The sequence below is a fragment of the Astatotilapia calliptera genome, chromosome 2 (genome assembly GCF_964374335.1).
Source record: "Astatotilapia calliptera chromosome 2, fAstCal68.1, whole genome shotgun sequence".
Taxonomy (NCBI): domain Eukaryota; kingdom Metazoa; phylum Chordata; class Actinopteri; order Cichliformes; family Cichlidae; genus Astatotilapia; species Astatotilapia calliptera.
In genome coordinates, this window is record NC_137423.1 from 567,992 (window position 1) to 588,464 (window position 20,473).

Consider the following 20,473-nt stretch of genomic DNA (forward strand, 5'->3'; position numbering starts at 1 on the left):
GCTACAATGTAGCTGCCATCACCAGTGTGTGAATGTGTGTGTGAATGACTGGATATGTAAAGCGCTTTGGGGTCCTTAGGGACTAGTAAAGCGCTATATAAATACAGGCCATTTACCATAAGTAAGTAAGCGTTGTGTAAGTATGTGTGTGTGTGTGGGGGGTCAAGATGTGACCCTGTGAAGACTCCCCAAAGCTGGTGCCAGGAGTCTAGCGGTCCATCTGAACAAAAGGCTCTGACACTCAAACAGTCAGAGCCTTTTGTTCCGTGTGTTTGCTATACCATATATCAGCCAGAGAAGATACGACCTCTCCTAGGAGGTGTTGATCTATGCCAGAACACTCTGCAGAGGAGTGAACGCACCCCCCTCTTCATGCTACACAGAGTTGCTACAGACCTCCTAGGATGAGACATTCTTTCAATCTACAAATGATTATATACTTCTAAGCATATATGAGTAAATATTTCTAAGCATAAATGACAATAAACAATACAAATCTAACACCCTTTTTGCCTCATAACGATTCAGTGTCCAGTGCCTGCTTATGAACCTGTGAACATGTGTCTGCAAAGAGTTTTGGTTACTTACTCGTCTGTCTGCATACTTTGCAAATCCGACATCGCACAACTGTTAATCAAGTCCTGTGTCTGAACCTTGACAAGAGTCTCCCATGGATCCCACTCTCCCTAAAACCCCTCGACCAGACCTCACAGTGGTTCCAGGTTGGGAGAGGTGTTCAGTAAAACAAAACAGTCTCTTTACCTCCACATCAGCCACATGACTGATCTACTGATTTGCTTCCCAGTAGTTGATCGTACAACCTAATTCCTAATGTAATAGGGAAGGCTTTAGGACCCAGGGGACCCAATGGAGGGTATAAAAGAGGAAGTAGCAGCAGGTGCTCTTTATTTCCACTGACGAGCGGCTGTGAACAATGGTTGTGTGAGTAGGTGAAGAGCCTGAGAAGTTTTAATTGTCTGCTACACAAACTGTTGTTTTAAACCTCTACAGCAGAGGTTCAAGGTAGTGATGGGCAGATGAAGCCCCATGAAGCACTGGAGCTTTTCATCCAATTGGTTCACCCCAACGCGAAGCTTCATGAAGCTTCATTTGCTCTAGCAGGACACCTACTGGACGTAAAAATAATAGCTGGCATGAATTTGAAGAGTGTGGCATTTTGCACACAGCCTGTAAATGTCAACAACAAAAGGAGTGTGTAAAACATGTATATTGTAGTGATGGCAGTATACTGTGTATATTTATGCTGGCAGTATGGAAAATGATTATTTGCGGCAAAGTTCGAACCGCTTCATGAACCAGTCACGTGGTACAGCCGGGCAGCGAGGCTTCGGACGTCATCATTTTCAGCTCCTCCCATAAATGAAGCAAGCCTCGATACGCGCTTCGCGGAAACGCCCCCTCCATTACTCGACACACGCTCCGAAGCCTCGATACAGAACGTCCCATCACTAGTTCAAGGTACAGGCTATTTTTCTTTTAGTGTTTTGTTTAAATTTGTTGAAATGTATTTGATGTTTATTGTATTTTATGTTTTTAATAGTGATTTTAGAAGATAAGCCAAGATAAGCCAGGTGTGCAGCAAATACAGTTGTCTGCTGGAGGTATGTTAACTTAATATATTTGACATTAAAAAAAAAAATGTATTTATGCACTATAATCGAATTTATATTGTATTGCCTCCTGCAGGGCAGGCTGCACATGTGAATTTGTCACTGTTTTTTCCTCCTTTTTGTTGCGTTTTTGGTTTTAGTAGGGTCACCTTTTAAAACTTTTTTTATGCCGGGTTTGTTTTTTTATTTTCGACTGGGCTGGTGCAATATTAGTCGGGCAATGTGCAATCCCTGAGATGGGCTCTTTCCTTAGGGGAATTAGGACTTTTAGAGGTGCTCCGTGTGGATTTGCAGTGAACATGTTTTATTAAGAGTGATTTTAGTGCCACCGATTATTGCCTGAACTAAAACACTTAGTGCATGCGATTAGTGTTCTGCTGGGCTCGTATTTATTTGGGGTGGATTTGTTTCTTTTAAAGCAACGAGCATCTGGGACCACCGGGGTAGAGCAAGCCCTCAGGTGATAGCTGCATTGCTGGCACCAATAAGACTATCTTGTGGTCATTAGTGACCCTTCCCATTTTGATGTTTTACGCCTTTTGCAAACCCTTTGTGTTCTTTTAAAATAATAATTTTTAACATATCTGACTGATATTGACCCTCTTGTCCCATTTATTCTGGGCTCGTTCCTGTAAGAGCTTTGGGCCTGAAAGTTTGCACAAGTAGTATAGAGGCCCTTAGCGGTTACTCTGTGGCTTTTACTCGCTACACTAAAGAGAAGCCATGGAAACATATCTTAATATCTTTCAGCTGGAGTAATCCTCTCTGTCGCACTGACCTAGTAGGTGTGGCTGTTACTCCTCTCTTCCTCCTCCTGCCCACTACCTGCTCTGTGCTGCTGCTTGCGCGTGGCCGCTGATTAGACCTTGTGTGCAATCTACAACTAAGCGCGGCCTGGTGCGCGCCGCTCCGCCAGGTGAGCTGAATTAGAGCAATCAAGGGCTGGCGTGCCTAGTAGACCATAAAATGCATGCAGCAGTCATTTGACCCGGGTGCGACATACTGAGAGGACAGCAAACAAAGTACGATCCACTTTTCCACTGTGAGGAAGACTTTGAACAAGACGGGCTATCGGTAAGCTCTTGAGCTCACATTTGCTGCACATATATTTGGAACTATGGAAGCTCAGTTGTGCAAATGTTTTACGCTTAGGGAAATAGTTGCTGCATTTAAGTTAAAAAAATTATATTGACAAAAAAATGTATAAGTTTGAATAAATTGTTTGTGCAGTTAGTGTTCCCACATATTTATGTTACTTAATATTAAAAATAGTTACGCCCAAATCCTTGGGTGGATCGTAAAACTAGTGAATAAATGTTAGGTTTTGATTTAAAGAAAATAATTCTTTGTAAAGCAAATCCTTAGTTAAAGTCTATTAAAATGTTTGTGAACTCTAAAATGTATACTTTAAAATACAATTGTTTATAAAAAGTGTTAAATGCAAAGAAGACACATTTTGTATATTTAAGAACCACAGTTAAATTAACACAGTTAACCACATGGTAAATGGCTTTACTGAAGTGTATTTTGTTATTTCATCCGTCTTCTGTGTAATGCATGTAATTTATCTGAATGGTTACTGGTTAATGAAATGTTCTTTATTTTTGTGTTGAAAGGTTTTTTTTTTTTTTTTTTTTTTTACCTGCTGCTACCTACCTATCTACCTACCAGCTATCAAACTAGCTGGTCTAAATAAAGTTGAGTGAAATTCAAAGTCTGGTCTTTTTCAAGTGTGGACACCTCACAGTCAGAGAACACTTGACACTCTCCCTTGGGTGGAGACTAAAAAGAACAAGACTTCAGTTCAGCTTTAGAAGCACTACGAGCACTTTCTCATCATCCTCCAGCTGTACTTAATTGGACTTGGGGATTGTATAGCATCTGGTTCAAGTGAAGCAGTAAGATGAGTGGAAACAGCCTTTAATTCACCTATTAGACACTATGAATACCTGCTCATGGCTTTTGATAAGGCTTTGATAAAGGGGCTAGAGTAAGGTTGTTGCTTATCTAAACTGGCTCAGGACGTAGAGCAGATCATCTACTAACTGGGAGGTGGGTGGCTCAATCCAGTCTGCATGTCAGAGTATTCTTGGGCAAGAATTCAAGTGTTCCAGTCACAGGTGTATAAAATCAAGCACCCAGGGATGTAAATCAAAAACTGGTTCCCAGTAGTCCAATTCCTTGGAATCGTTAGTCTGCCTGCTAATCTGAATCATGGGAGCAGCCCACTAATCAGTTTTTCCACTCGCACTACAGTCAGCTGATTTCAGTGAACAGTCTAGAGCCACAGAAAGACGAGCTAAATGGTAAAGTGGAAACAGAAACAACTACATTATGCTGCTAACACAACTTTGGGTCTGCACAGACAGCATGCTAACGCTAAGCTAGCCAAGAACCCAGAGTAAATGCTGACCGAGCAGGTGGGATTGACCCTGGACTTCAGGGGGCAACAAACAGATGAGCAGTCAGGCTGCAGCCTCCCTTTCTACCTGTTCAGGTTCCTAAAGCAGAATCACTGTGGCGATGGCTTTTTGTGCTGGTTTGCATCTTTGCTTTGAGCTGTCAGCTTTGTGTTCTACTAAGACAACGATCTACATGTGTGTCCTCATGAGAGATTTGTGTTAGTGTGCGGCTGTAGCCTCAGATGATTGTTAAATGGTGATTATGAAAAAATGTGTTTCAGCTGTTTTACAGAGTAACGTGAAAATAATGTAACGGGTAGTATATCGGTGTCACGGCGAGTGGGATAAGCAGTGTGAAAATAATAAATGAGGGAGGATCCAAGCGCAGGCAGTCGTGAGGGTGTGAAGGTGGTTTATTGAGCATGAAATAAATATGGACAAACGGCAAACGGAGACACTATGTTACAGTCCATAGCCCAGTCAATAGCTCAGTTGGCAAGAGACTCATCAGCCTTATTATCAGCTCAGCCGTCATCTTCACCTACTCCTCCGGTACTACAAGAGGAGCCCGTCCAGCCCCAAGCCACGTCTGCTGGAGGGCCCGAGGAGCCCGTCCAGCACCACGCCTCGTTAGCTGAGGGTCCTGGAGGACCCAGCCAGCACATCCTCACACCTGCTGATGGTCCGGGGAAATTGGTTCAGCCGTCACCTGCTGAATCGTCCCCCGCGACTTTTACATCATCGCCTACAGCATCATCACCTGCAGCCGTCCCGCTGCCGTCAGGTTCCGCAGCCGTCAGGTTCCGCAGCCGTCCCGGCCTCGTCGTCTTCATCCACGCCTGGTCCGGCCTCGTCGTCTTCATCCACGCCTGGTCCGGCCTCGCCTGGTCCTGCCTTGTCTGGTCCTGCGGTTGCCACGCCGCCGTCTGAGCCAGCTCGACCCGTTCCACCTCGCCTCTGCCGGCCGGTTTCCGGGCCTATTAGGTGGCATCATGGCCTTCGGGGACGGCCTCCGGAAAGGGTTTGTCGCCGCCACTGGCATCGCGGCCGCCCTCCGGACCTGCTCCGTGGCCGCCACTGCCTTCCAAGTGGTCGGCCTCCAGAACTGTTTGCCCGTCGCTGCCGTTGCCATGTGCACGGTCGGCCTCCAGAACTGTTTGGCCGTTGCCGTGTGCACGGTCAGTCCCCTGACCCCTTCATGGACTCTTGTCGAGCTTTCGTCTCGTTTTGTTTTTTGATCTGTTTTCCTGTGTTCTTGGACTCTTTTCTTGTGTGTTTGGACTCTTGTGCTCCTTGTTTCGCTCCGAAACAAGGAGCACAAGATGAAGATGACGAGGCCGGGACGGCTGCGGAACCTCTTGTAGTACCGGAGGAGTAGGTGAAGATGACGGCTGAGCTGATAATAAGGCTGATGAGTCTCTTGCCAACTGAGCTATTGACTGGGCTATGGACTGTAACATAGTGTCTAATAGGTCTGGCTGTGACTGTAATGGAGGTGACGATTGAGCGGCTAACTGGGTTAGCGACTGCTGGACAGCTAACCGAGCTACCGGCTGGGCAGCTGACTCACCGAACACGGCCCCGGAATAAACAGTCATACGAGCTGGAGAAACAGACGGAGTGTCTTTTCCACTCACCACAGCCGGCAGTTCCGAAGTCCTAATCTCCGGCTGTGGGGCGACGCGCCGATGGTGCGATCGTCGCTTCCGGCGGGCCGGGCAAAACCTCCGGCGGGCCGGGTTGGAAAGCGGTAGCAGCTGGAGGGTGGAGGTGAAGTTCGTGGAGAACATAATCCTGCACGAGCGGATGCAAAGAATCCAGTAGCCAGGGATAACAGGTGATGAGGTGTTGTAGATCGGCTTCCACGGAGTGAAGAGGCGCCCCTCCCTCATGCTCTAACAGCTGGTAAACCAATTTAGAAGCGGAGCGGATAACGGCCTCCTGAAGCTCCCTGGGTGGGGTGACTGCCGCTGGATCCATATCTGGCTGGTCCGTACTGTCACGGCGAGTGGGATAAGCCGTGTGAAAATAATAAATGAGGGAGGATCCAAGCGCAGGCAGGCGTGAGGGTGTAAAGGTGGTTTATTGAGCACGAAATAAATATGGACAAACAGCAAACGAAGCACGAACTAAACTAGACAACTAACCTACAAAGCACAAACCTGAATGACAACAAGCAGAGGAGAATGACGATGACAGCAGGGAGAACACACGGGTGAGACATGGTAGATACAAAGACGGACCAGCAACTACAATGACGGAGGACACGACTTAAATACACACAGAGAAACACGGGAATTACACACAGGTGATGGACACAGCTGGGAATAATCAACAAGACGAGACAGAGGTAAAACTGAACACACTCACATGAGACGCAGACCTTCACAATAAAACATCACACTAAGACGCCGGCTTGACATAGAGAGACAGAAAATGACACATGAAACTAAACCCACATCTTAAACCCAAATAAACAGAAACATGGAACTCCAATAATAAACATCATCATTAACACAACAAGAGAACAAGAAAACAATCCCTGATGCAAACTTAAACCAAAACATAATAAACTCAAAATACTGGGTCCAACGGACCCAGAACCGTGACAATCGCACTACTTTGTCCTGGGAGTAATTAAGTAATCAACAAACATGCATGAACATTCGACCCACAGCATGCAATTATTTGCCTGAATGTACATTGGACTTAAGCTACATTCTTTTTTTTTTCTATTGTGTTTTCACAGGCTCCATTTTAAGAGTCCACCATCTCTAAGGCTACGTCCACACGTACACGGGTATTTTGAAAACGGAGATTTTCCATTTTCGTTTAAAAAAATAATAATAATAATAAAAAAATAATAATAATATCACTCCCTCCAGTTAATACACGACACCACGGTTCTTCATTCACAGATGGATTTATTCTTCTGTCACACTTCTCCTCAGAAACACCATAAAATCCACCGTCAAACTGTTATTACATAAAAGTACAGAATGACCAACATAAATATTACAAATAAACATTTAAACCCAAGTTAACAAATACGCGATAAACAAACACAGTTAACGTACCTCGCTGGCTGCACGTAACCGTGAGGGAATGAGTCCGCTTCAGGAACAAAACTTAACAAAAATAATTCCCAATTTCTTCTTCTTTGCAGCTTTCTTTTACTTTAAACTGCTTATTTATTCCTTCTTCTGCCTTAGTTAACTTATTAACTTAGCTTCTTGCACATGCTTTTTACTTCCCTTTACGTCACTTAAAAAGGCCTGTGTGCAACACAGAATGAACCTTAGTTCCTACCCCAAAAGGAACAATAAATAAAGAAAATAAATAACATAAATGAACACAATAAATTAAACAAACTGACATAATTTACATTTATGGCAGTTAAACTCCCACCAAATCTCAACTTGAGATTTCTTCACAGATTTGCATCTTCAAGTTATAAGCATTTAGTTTAACGCATGCTTATTCTGCTTCAACAAGTAGTACTATTTTTTGCACTGGCCTTTCAAGATAAACTGGCCTAGTTGTGCGTTTTCCCTGTTTGTCCAAAGTTGAGTCACTAACCAACAGCTTTACCTTTCTGACCCTTCCATCAGAGCTGGGGTACACCTCCGTGACTCTTGCTAGTCTCCAGTGATTTCGCGGAGCACTGTCCTCTTGAAGAATAACAATGTCATTGACATTGGTGTTCCTTTTATCCCCATGCCATATCTGTCTTTGCTGGAGATTAAGAAGGTACTCCCTCCTCCACCTTGTCCAAAACTCATTCGCCAAGAACTGCACCTGACGCCATCTCTTATGCAGGTATAAATCTTGACTCACGAACTGACCCGGAGGTGGCAATATGATGTTAGACTTCATCAGAAGAATGTGATTTGGTGTGAGCGGTTCAAGACTTGTTGGATCATTCAGGTGCTCTGTTGTCAGCGGTCTGCTATTTATAATAGCCATCACTTCATACAAAAAAGTCCTAAGTGAGGCGGTGTCAAGTCTTTTAGCAGACTGATCAAGAATTGCTGTTAGAACACTTCTGATTGTCCTTATTTGCCTCTCCCAAATTCCTCCCATATGGCTTGACGATGGGGGATTCATTACAAACTCACAGCCATATTCCTTCACCTGCTCATGATCCCAGTTCTTCATTGAGTCCATGAACTCTCTTTTTGCACCCACAAAGTTGGTACCTTGATCACATCTCAACTGCCTTACATTCCCACGTATTGCAATGAATACGCGCAATGCATTGATGAAGGCATCTGAACTGAGGTCATCAAGCATTTCGATATGTACAGCTCTGCAACACATACAAGTGAAGAGAAGACCATACTTCTTCAGTTCCTTTCTTGCATCCCTCACATAGAATGGTCCAAAGCAATCCATGCCACAATATGTGAATGGAGGGGTCATTTCCATTCTGTCCTCTGGCAAGTCTGCCATTTTTGGATCTTGTACGTTCCTTCTATACTTTCTGCATGTGACGCACTTAAAGATATGTGAGGCAACTGCACTGCTGCATCCAATGACCCATATCCCATTAGATCGCAACTCATTTACAGTCATACCTCTTCCTTGATGCTGTACTTTCTCATGATAATGCTTGATCAATAAAGAAGACACGTGACTTGTTTTTGGCAGAATAGCAGGATGTTTAACATGTGTATGAAGATCACTTCTTGTTAAGCGTCCGCCTACTCTCAGCACACCCTGCTCATCCAAAAATGGACTTAATTTGCATAGCTTGTTTGCTTTGTCTTTGGATTTTACGTCCTTGGATTGCTGTAAATTCTTGATTTCACTGCTGAATACTTCTGTTTGGACCAATCTGATTAGGAAAAGTTCAGCTTGTTGTCTTTCCTCAACACTTGTACTTCCATTGAGTTTGGGACTAAGACCCTTAACTTGCTTAGCATGACGTTTAAGACAAGCAATAGCCTTAACAACTCTTTTCCAGTCAGAAAACTTAGTCAGGCGGTCCAACAATGTTCTATTTATCCTTGCGCTGGTGTTGAGCACCTGAGCCCTTCGAAGTTCTGGATCAGTATCACTAACCTCTCCCACCTTAGCATCTCTTGTGGGTAGCTCCCTTTCCCACAGAAAGTCTGGGCCAGTGAACCAATTTGAAGCAACGAGCCGATCTGCCGATAACCCTCTCGAAGCATGGTCCGCCGGATTGTCTTCGGACTGCACATGATACCACTGGTTGACATCTGTGGTGGCTTTGATTCTCTGGATCCTATTTGCCACGAAAACATGAAAGCGTCTGGCATCATTATTAATGTACCCGAGAACAACCTTTGAATCAGTCCAATAATATTCCTTAAGGTTGTCTATTTCGAGCTCATGTTTTAAGATGGCACCCATCTTCGCAGCAACCACTGCTGCAGACAACTCAAGCCTTGGAACTGTTGTGACCTTAGTGGGGGCAACACGTGCTTTCCCCATGACAAGTGAGCAGTGTACGCTGCCATTAGAGTCCACTGCTCTTAGATAAGTGCACTCCCCATAACCTGTGAAGCTAGCATCTGAGAAGTGATGTAACTCGTACTGCTTGACATCTATGAAGCTTGCTGGTATGTAGCACCTCTTAATCTTTACTTGACACAAGTTATGGAGATCTTGTAACCATGACTGCCACTGTGATCTGCACTCCTCTGAAAGTGGTTCATCCCAACTAGCTTTCTCTCGACTCAACTGTTGCAAGATCAACTTCCCACGCAAAACAAACGGTGCTACGAAACCCAAAGGATCGTAGATGGAAGCTACTGTGGATAGCACTCCCCTTCTCGTCATTGGGTGTTTCTTGACAGTTACTCTGAACTGAAAGTCATCAGAGGATACGCACCATTGCACGCCCAGTGCTCTTTCTAGGAGTGGCTCCCCTAAATCTATGTCCAATTCTTTGACACTGTCTGCACACTCTTCCTTTGGTATTGACTCCAATACCTTCTTGCTGTTGGAAATGAACTTGTGTAGTCTAAGCTTGCCTGTGCTGCAAAGCTCTCTTGCTTCCTTGATCAGCTTGATTGCCTCAGCATCAGACCTTACACTCACCAGTCCATCATCAACATAAAAATTTCTTCGGATGAACTTGACAGTGCCTTGGTTAAATCGATCTTGACCTTCTGTGGCTAGATGTTTAAGTCCAAAATTGGCACAGCCAGGTGAGGAAGCTGCTCCAAACAAATGGACTTTCATCCGAAAAACTGATGGCGGAGACTCAAGATCACCATTCTCCCACCATAAGAACCTCAAGTAGTCTTGGTCTTCAGGCTTTACATGGAATTGATGAAACATTCGTTCCACATCACACATAATAGCGACTGGGCCCTTTCAAAATCTACAAAGAACTCCCACCAAGGTGTTTGTGAGCTCTGGCCCTGTAAGAAGGTAGTCATTCAATGACATGTCTTGAAATCTTGCCGAGCAATCAAAGACCACTCGCAGTTTCTCTGGCTTTTGAGGGTGGTATACGCCATGGTGGGGAATATACCAAGCTGATCGTTTATCAAGCTCTTTTTCTGGGACCTTTTCTGCTTCACCACGACTGATAATGTCTTCCATGAAGTTCATGTAGTCTCTCCGATATTTCTGGTCTCTCTTGAGCTTCTTTTCCAAGCACATGAGGCGTTGAACAGCACTTGGCTTGTTATTTGGTAGCTCTGGCCTGCTCTGTTTAAAAGGCAGAGGCATTTCAAGATGTCCGTCTTCTTTGTGCTTAATTTCTTCTTTCATTTTAGTCAAAAACCGGAGATCTTCTTGCGAGAGATTTGTCTCTTCTCCAAGCCTTTCACTGAAGTCAGATTCCAGCACCTTAAGTATGTCTTCTGGAGCAGTCATCTCCTTAATTCTTGTTTTGCAAACATAATGAACTTCGCTCTTCAACTTACTTGTTACTTTGGGTTCAGGGGTCACTTGCTTTACAATGATGCGGTGACTTACTCCTATTGCATCACTGTAGTGTTCACCTGGATCACCATAGCTCACTATGCTCCAGCCTACGTCAGTTTTCTGTGCGAAGGGCTGGTTGTCCTCACCACATACAACTTCTCTAGGCATTAGTGCTTGTGGACAGTTATACCCGATAAGAAGACCGATTTCACATTTCTTCGCCGGGGCAATGTGTTCCGCAAGATGCTCTAAATGAGGCCATGCCTTTGCAGTCTCTGGTGTTGGAATGTGTGTACGATTGGCAGGTATGAATTCACGAGTGTAGACTGTTGGCACTGTGATCTTCTTAGAAGAAGATAACCCTCTTATTTGTAGACCTTTGAGTCTTTTGCATGGTACAATTGTCTCCTTGGAAGACATTGTAGACAGCTTCAACTTGACTGGCTCTGCATTAACATCAAGAGCATCTACCACTTCTTCAAGAATGAATGAAGAATCACTTTGTGAATCTAACAGAGCATAGACAAGGACTTCTTTGTTTGAATCACTTGGCATTGATGCATAAACAGGAACTATTGCTGAAGTCTGAGCACTGTTACCATCATGCACAACTCTTTTCGATGTGGTTTCGTGAGTGGTGTCTTGCGGCGATTGTGGCTTTCTTTCTTTACTGCAACTTGTCTGGTCATTTTCCTTTTGCTTTGAGCGACCCTCATGTAAGCATGTGGGGTGGCGCTTTGAGCAGGTGTCGCAGACCATCCGGTTGCTGCAATGCTTGGATTGATGGCCAGGACTCAAACAGCCAAAGCACAGTTTCTCACCTTGTATGAACTTCACTCTGTCAGCAACTGGCCTTGCAGTTAGTCTACGGCACTTGTGCAAGACATGCCCTGTTTTCTTACAAAACATACATGTGCTTATGCTCTTCTCAGTGGTGTTAGTTGTAAAAATCCTTGCATTTGCTGCTTGGTTCTTAGAGGTCACTACATTCTGAGGTTTAGATCTTGTCCTTTCTGGCTCCCCTTGCCGCAAAGCATAGTAAGATGTAACAGGGTTACAAGCAATACTAGCCTCCAAAGTCAGGAAAATTACGAAATACTTGAAATCTGGGAACCTTCCATGCTCCAGCTGATACTGTGTGGCTTTTCGGTTCCATCTGCTGCTTAACCAATCAGGCAACTTGGCTGTCAGTTTTTGGTTTTCAATGCCATCATCAAGAATACGCAGACTCTCATTGTGAGCCATGGCACATTCACAACTGCGTAAAAAGTCCACAAATTTCCTTAAGTCAGCGCTCTCTCTTGATGCTATCTTTGGCCAGGCATGTAATTTGTCTCGGCAGGCTTTGGCAATCATAAAAGGCTGGCCGTATCGCTCATTGAGGAGTTCCCATGCAGCAACATATGCAGTATCTGAACCAATCAGAAAATAACCTTCTAATGCCTCTCTAGCTGCTCCTCCAACATATTTCTGGAGGAAGAATATTTTCTCCGAGCTTGGAATGTTTTTCTTTTCAATAAGAGTTTGGAAGGATGACTTCCAATGATTAAACTTGAGTGGATCACCACTAAAAACTGTGGGCTCTGGAATGGGTAGCCTATTTGCTGATATAGCCTCAGCTAAGACCTTCACGAGCTCTCCTGTGCTATCGTGGAGCACATGTGTTAGCACTGCATCCTTTGGTGGTTGTGAGTGCTGGTCCTCAGTCTTCACCTGATTGAGTGGCTGCATAACCTTATGTAGATCCAGGCTCTGTGCAGCATTCCCTTGGGCTGGACTGAGCTCACTCTCATCATATACTTGAAGCCTTGCTTTGGCTGCATTCAGCCTTTTCAAATTTTCCAAACGCTCAAGTTCTCTCTTTAGGTTTTCTACAGACCTTCTTCTTGCAGCATTCTCTTCTTGCTGTTTCTTTAAGAGAGCAGCCTCTTGTTTCTCTCTTTCTAGCCTACGTTCAGTTTCTTCCCTTTCTCCTTCAAGACGACGAGCTAATGCTGCTGCTTCTTGGTCTGCAATGATCAACCTCTCTTCAGCTTCAAGGTTTTGCAGTTTCTCTTCGTGGCCCTCTTGTTCAGCCATAATCTGCAGTACAGCCTGTGTAGCTGCATACTCGGCAGCAGCTTCTTGTCTTCTAAGTGAAGATACGTTTGAGTGAATAGAAGAAGCTTTAGAACCATTAGAGGCAGGAAGTGAAACACTGGAGGCTGACGATGAGAATACAGAACTATTATCTGGCCAAATCAACTCCTCCGCTGTTCCCTGCATTTCAGATTGAGCATTTTGTACTACAGTCTTTGTGATCGAGATGCAGTTATCCATCTTGCGACGCATGTCATGGGCTGGTTGATCAATTCTTCTGTAATCATCATAAGCAATGTTCAACTCAGATAATTCCCTTTGAATACTGGTGATGTGTTCTTGTAGGATGTCACTAGGATCCTGTTTTAATACAGATCTTTTAGCTACCTTAATCAGAGCTTTCCATCGTTCATATTTGCTGTCAAAGCGAAGCAATAGCCCTTTGATTTGCTCTTTCTGAAACTCTTTTCCTTTTTCTGTTAATGTTCGGGCTCTTTCACTTCTACGAGGCTCTTCAGGTGGTGCTATATTTTGCCCGATATTTGATTCACCTGTCTGTTCTAACTCAGTCTCTTCTTCCGGAGCAGCTACTGCACCCTGAGCTTCTTTACTTGTATGTGACATTTTGATTATTTAGACACAGATATACACAGGCAGCATAGAAGAGCAAGCTGCAACAACATTTGTGAATACTGAAAGAATGAGCTTAACTAAATGAAGTCACTCTCATTCAAATTAGCCCATACATGTAGAATATTACAGAGTAAGTACACTTAACAGAGTTCTTAAAAGACTCTGAACCATAAATACAAACTGAATTTCTGTCAAAATGTACAAAGTTTACTTCTGCCCTTTCAGAGCCAACTATAATTATTCAGCTGAACATGAATTTACATCTCTTACGTAAATGCACATTCATATACGTGAAACAGCGTGGCTGCCAGGCTATACACAGTTCCTTTTAGTTTCCAACTCTTGTGTTACTTTTCAGACCAAAAACTTTAGAGTCTGGCTTATAGACTTCTTCATGAAAACCTTATGAACCTGTGTGTCCTAAACAGTGGCTTATCTGTGTTCCCGTCTTGATGAGCTGTCGAATTTGCGCTGATAGGGCGAGTCTGGGCAGGTCCGAGTTTGACTATCACTCCCTCCAGTTAATACACGACACCACGGTTCTTCATTCACAGATGGATTTATTCTTCTGTCACACTTCTCCTCAGAAACACCATAAAATCCACCGTCAAACTGTTATTACATAAAAGTACAGAATGACCAACATAAATATTACAAATAAACATTTAAACCCAAGTTAACAAATACGCGATAAACAAACACAGTTAACGTACCTCGCTGGCTGCACGTAACCGTGAGGGAATGAGTCCGCTTCAGGAACAAAACTTAACAAAAATAATTCCCAATTTCTTCTTCTTTGCAGCTTTCTTTTACTTTAAACTGCTTATTTATTCCTTCTTCTGCCTTAGTTAACTTATTAACTTAGCTTCTTGCACATGCTTTTTACTTCCCTTTACGTCACTTAAAAAGGCCTGTGTGCAACACAGAATGAACCTTAGTTCCTACCCCAAAAGGAACAATAAATAAAGAAAATAAATAACATAAATGAACACAATAAATTAAACAAACTGACATAATTTACATTTATGGCAGTTAAAAATAATAATCCTGTCCACACGTAAACGCAGAAAAATCTCCGTTTTCAGTGACCGAAAACATTGTTTACGTGTGGACGAAAGGTGCAGAAAAATCTGCGTTTTCAAAAATACCCGTGTACGTGTGGACGTAGCCTTAGAGATGGTGGACTCTTCAAATGGAGCCTGTGAAAACACAATGACAGTTGATAAGGAATTAAACCAATAAGTGATATTGATAATGGAATCAAAATTGCTAAATTATTACTATTTTCCATCCATACCCAGGCATGCAGTCCGCTTCTACAAACATTTGTAAAAGAATGGGCAACTCATAGGAGTTCACTGAGTGCCAGTGCAGAAATGTCCTCACCACAGTCAGCTGTTAGTGATATTAGAATAAAACAACATTTTTAGTGAGCCTTTTAATTCGTTTGAAATGTTTTGTTTTCAGCTCATCGCAATCATAATTCTGTGTTTTTTGCCTGTTTAGCACTGTGGTGTCGAAAAATAAAGTGGGTGTAAACATCAAACTGATTTTCTTAGATGTCCGGACAGAAACTTTGCAAAGGATCAATACAGTATTTTCCTTCTACAGCAGTTTCTTCCCACAGCACTGATAGAGTGATGCAGTGATGTGTCAAATGCATTCAATCTAACAAGCCTAATAAGAAAGTAGAGATATGTGTGTAATCAGTGTTAATGACAAAACGTTTTTCATCACAGTTTTCATCCCAAAAAAAGACGATAACTCAATAAAACCAAATGCACAAGGACAAAAACTCTGATGACATGTATTGACCCCTTTATTGACAAGTGAAAATGACATGAAAATGTTCTGGAGAGACGAGATCCAATCAGAATGAATTAAGTTTATAGAGAGGCGGGACGAGTTTGGAAGTGATCCACTCAGAAGTCTGTCTCAGCAAAGTCAGATGTGCACAGTTTAATTTGCCACTGACAAACTGGATGGGAGGGGGGAGCTGCCATGCTCCGACACATCGTCGACTCTTGGAAGAAAGACGAGCGTAAACACACGGACACATTCTGCATTCGAGGTCAGCTAGTCTGATGATATTTAGTCGACTAAAACTGGACTCAAACTAAAAGACTTTAGAACTGAAATATGACTTTAACTAAGTGACATTTTAGTCAAAAATTACAACCAAATTAACACTGGTGGAAATGAACCAGGATTCACCTTTAATGGTCAGTAACATTCAAAGTTCAGTTGATTCCCCATTACCTACTGACTCGAGACAAACTGCAGTTCATGGGCAAGGAAGAGAGTGAATTTGAGTCACACTAGCCTAAACCATGTGCAGATACAATCGTTCAATGGAAATCATCCCCTTTTTTCGTTACTGTCTAGCCGATGTTCTTCCCTGACCTTACTTTTCTATCTGATGATGGACCAGAGAGATGATTCCCGCTTGGTGCCATGGAAGAATTTTACTTAGCCATCTGAAAAAGCTGTGATGACACCGGCCTCATCCTGTCACACAGAGCTGCTCCTGTGACGCACAGCTTTGCCAGGATAGCATGGGACTCATGGCCTGGGTTAGACTGATAGTTCGTTGCCAACCAAAGCCTGCTGTCTTTCACTACCTGCATCACATTTAAACAAACAATGATGTGTGTAGGACGTCTAAGTCAGTGTTCAAGGGGAACAGTGCTGGTTCACACGTCTTTAGCTTTGTTGTGGTTTCAGTTCATTTCAGAAGACTTTAGGAACATAGGAGTCAAGAGGATGGGTAGGATGCAGCTACAGAAAGGCTGAAACAATGCTCTGGTTGTATTAAAAAGGTTTTGCACTGTATTATAACCCAAAGAGAGTCTGTGCACAGAAAGCAAAAGGAGGAAAGAGAGTCCCACCTGGGTCTTTTAAATACCTTTTCAGTTCAGACCTTTTACTGGTGTGAAAGCAGCTCGATGTGGGATTTGCACAGGTTGTTCTCCTGCTATTCAACCAGCACAGAGCCGGTTCAGCTCTAAGACTAATGTAGAAGTATCTCTGCAATAAATAATTTCATATGATGTGGCACAGCTGTAAAAACTGTTTGTATTTTATTTTTTTTATTTAGTCAGCTTCCTTTTCTCTGAAGAAACAGTTGGAAACACTATTGATCTTTAGTCAGTTATTGTACTCGGCCCTGAAAATCTTAGAAATATGGTATCTAAGCAGATTCTTACCCTGGATGGCATTACCTTGGTCTCCAGTAACACTGTGAGGAACCTTGGAGTCATTTTTGACCAGGACAAGTCCTTCAACGCACATATTAAACAAATATGTAAGACTGCTTTCTTCCATTTGTGCAACATCTCAAAAGTTAGAAATATCCTGTCTCAGGGTGACGCTGAAAAACTAGTTTGTGCATTTATTACTTCCAGGCTGGACGACTGCAATTCATTATTATCAGGAAGTCCTAAAAACTCCCTGAAAAGCCTTCAGCTAATCCAAAATGCTGCAGCAAGAGTCCTGACAGGGACTAGAAAGAGAGAGCAGATTTCTCCTGTTTTGGCTTCCCTTCATTGGCTTCCTGTTAAATCCAGAATTAAAATCCTGCTCCTCACATACAAGGTCTTAAATAATCAGGCCCCATCTTATCTTAATGACCTTGTAGTACCATATCACCCTATTAGAGCACTTCGCTCTCACACTGCAGGTCTACTTGTTGTTCCAGAGTATTTAAAAGTATAATGGGAGGCAGAGCCTTCAGTTTTCAGGCCCCTCTTCTGTGGAACCAGCTTCCAGTGTGGATTCAGGAGACAGACACTATGGTTGTGTCCAAATTCATGGGCTGCATCCTCCTGAGGACCCGGCCTTCGCGGTCTACGTGGGCCGGGTCCTCAGAAGGTCGGGTAGGCCGGAAGTAAACGGCCGTGAAATTGGACGGTCTAGCCTTTTGATTAGTGTCACCGCTGTCTCGGTGGAGTTTAATAAACTCGGCCGTCTGCTTCTTGCTATCTAAAATATAACCAGACACTGGTGTAAATTCTCGACTGTCTCATACTTCTGTTTAATAAGTTTTCTGTTTGACGTTTAGTCAGCTGTGTGAAAACCAAGGAGGAACCAACCCGGGGGATGAATAAAGTTTTATTTTATCTAATCTAATAACTTTAATCTCAGCCAAACCGATTTACTCACGAACAAACAAAACACTGAAAAAAGCCCAACAATAACATTTTTAGGTTGTCTAAGTGACTTATATATTAAGTTTAACCCGAGCAGCGAAAGTCCGCGGTGATCTGAAAATGATGTGCCAGGAGTTGTGCCGTTCTCGGCCGCATCAGTAACCCTCGAGCTCCCGGCTAGCTGTCGAGCTGGTCGGTAGCAGACGCCTCCGAAAACGTCGAAGCACTTTTGCAAATATGCGATATCTTGATAAACCGAGCAGATATTTGATGTTTACACAGCTACTTTCTCGCCTGAAAATATGTTAAAAGTTTATTTTGTGACCCAGAAAGATTAGTATGAGTAATTTTAAAACTTAGTAGCGGTCGCCATTGTTGGAAACTGGAGTTTTGCTGGGCAGCGCTATGAATTCTGGGATATGGTAGGCCACGAAGGACACACCCGACCCGTCCTTCAAATTCGGGGAAAAGGAGGACTCATTTGTCGGCTACATTCGGAGGAGTCTACGAATTTGGACAGCCTTCGGCGCGTCGCTGTGACGTAATCGGTCTACAAATGCGTCCTCAGGAGGATGCAGCCCATGAATTTGGACATGTCCTATCTCTACTTTCAAGATTAGGCTTCAAACTTTCCTTTTTGCTAAAGCATATAGTTAGGGCTGGACCAGGTGACCCTGAATCCTCCCTTAGTTATGCTGCAATAGACGTAGGCTGCCGGGGATTCCCATGATGCACTGAGATTTTCCTTTCCAGTCACCTTTCTCACTCACTATGTGTTAACAGACCTCTTTGCATTGAATCATATCTGTTATTAATCTCTGTCTCTCTTCCACAGCATGTCTGTATCCTGTCTTCCTTCTCTCACACCAACCAATCACAGCAGATGTCCCCGCCCCTCCCTGAGCCTGGTTCTGCTGGAGGTTTCTTCCTGTTAAAAGGGAGTTTTTCCTTCCCACTGTCGCCAAAGTGCTGCTCATAGGGGGTCATATGATTGTTGGGTTTTTCTCTGTATCTATTATTGTACGATCTACTGTACAATATAAAGTGCCTTGAGGCGACTGCAGTTGTGATTTGGCTCTGTGTAAATAAAATTGAATTGAATAGTCAGCAAATTTAAGAAAATGTTTAACTTCACCTTTCATGTGCATGTTTAACCTAAGAATTTTGTATTTTTCCATATATATTGTATAAACATTCATTCATTCATATTTGAACTCTGTAAAAGGTTGCACACGATCAGTCGAAGACAGCTTTGAGTCAGTGTTTGGAGAGTGGATTTTCAGGTTCTCATATTTACTATTTTCTGTTTGTTTCTGTTATTTCTGATGTCTCCTGGTCAGGTTCATTATGTTATTGTCCAAGACCCTCTCAGTCTGAGCTTTGCTGTCAGGGCTTTGTTAATAGTTTATGTTTTGTTTCAATTTCTGTCCCTGTCTCTGTGTTACCTGTCCCTTTCTTATGGCACTTCCTGTTTTATTTTGATAGTCCTTTGGCCCTTGTGCGTACATTTATCCCCCCCCCCCCCCCCTCCCCCCATCTGATTCTTGCTGATTAATGCCACTTGTTTTCCTCAGCTGTTTCTTGTCCTTCTCTTTGGTCTCTAGTGTGTTTAAGGCCCCAGCTTGCCTTAGCTTACTCGGGTTCTGTTAAAAGAATGATGCCATATAAGGCAGTGTAAACAGTTTTTAACATATGATACGACTGGTTTTGTTGTCAGCTACCTTCTTGGACTTGAAGGTTTGCACTTTGCTTAATGAACGCTGTAAAAGATGGAACCATCACAAAGGTGGGAAAGAGTCACTAGCTGTGAACATAGTGGGTAATACAGGGAATGAGAGTAATGTTAGCTCATTACTTAGTGGCAGCTTAACATATATATATGTACATATATTTTTGTTTAAATTGCACAGTGTATATTTTCTTTTATTTTTGCATAGCATTGTTGTTTGTAGGTGTGTTGCCTCTAATGATGTATTCCTGCCTGTTTAGTTTGCTGCTGTGTGAAGTTCTGATCTCTGGCACTAATAAATATTTTTTTTAATTTTAAACCTGTTTACCTGGCTTAGTACAGTGTGATCAGCGGAGGACCACATGCCGTACGGCCTGGGTTCGAGTCCGACCCGTAGCCCTTTGCCACATGTGCTCCTGTCCTTTTTTTCACTGTCTGTCAAATAAAAGCTGAAACCTGTTTACCTCGCCTTGTTTGGCATCACTCTGTTGAGCACAACCTCATGCCTGAATAGTATTAGTTATTTTTTTCATATTAGCACAATCGACCACAATTTAAATCCGAGTAGGAAAAAGTGTGAAAGCCACAAACATGATTAATAAATCATTTTCATAACTTAGTTATGAGTTAGAGTTACAGTTCAGCTCTCCTCCCAGCTGGCTGCTAAAATAAGGAGCCCGTGATTACACAATGAGTCCCGACTGTCCTCCTGCCCTCTGCAGTGGACTGCAGGAAGAATGGTGTAAATGATCTTAACTCTGGTTTTATAGTTTGAAGTCTGCACTTTAGACACAAGCTGAAACAGAGACTAGGTGAGGCTGTGTATTGCTGATTTGAAAGATCCAGGCAGTCAGACCTCCTTACTTCACAGTGCTCGGCTAATTTGGCATTCCTGTTTGTGCAGGGATGAAAACAGTCACAGTAAAAGGTAAAAGGAGAAGCTAATAC

General features: G+C 43.1%; 2 long non-coding RNA genes across 2 annotated transcripts; both read right to left on the reverse strand.

Annotated features, from left to right (window-relative positions):
• Window positions 1–6,937: 6,937 nt before the first annotated feature.
• Window positions 6,938–13,749, reverse strand: LOC145429996 (uncharacterized). The gene is made up of 2 exons (XR_013910366.1): window positions 7,111–13,749; window positions 6,938–7,009 (listed from the first exon to the last, which is right to left on the reverse strand). It is a non-coding gene; the product is annotated as an uncharacterized LOC145429996 (long non-coding RNA).
• Window positions 13,750–14,188: 439 nt separating this feature from the next.
• LOC145429997 (uncharacterized) lies at window positions 14,189–15,128 on the reverse strand. Its single transcript, XR_013910367.1, has 2 exons — window positions 14,362–15,128; window positions 14,189–14,260 (listed from the first exon to the last, which is right to left on the reverse strand). It is a non-coding gene; the product is annotated as an uncharacterized LOC145429997 (long non-coding RNA).
• Window positions 15,129–20,473: the final 5,345 nt, after the last annotated feature.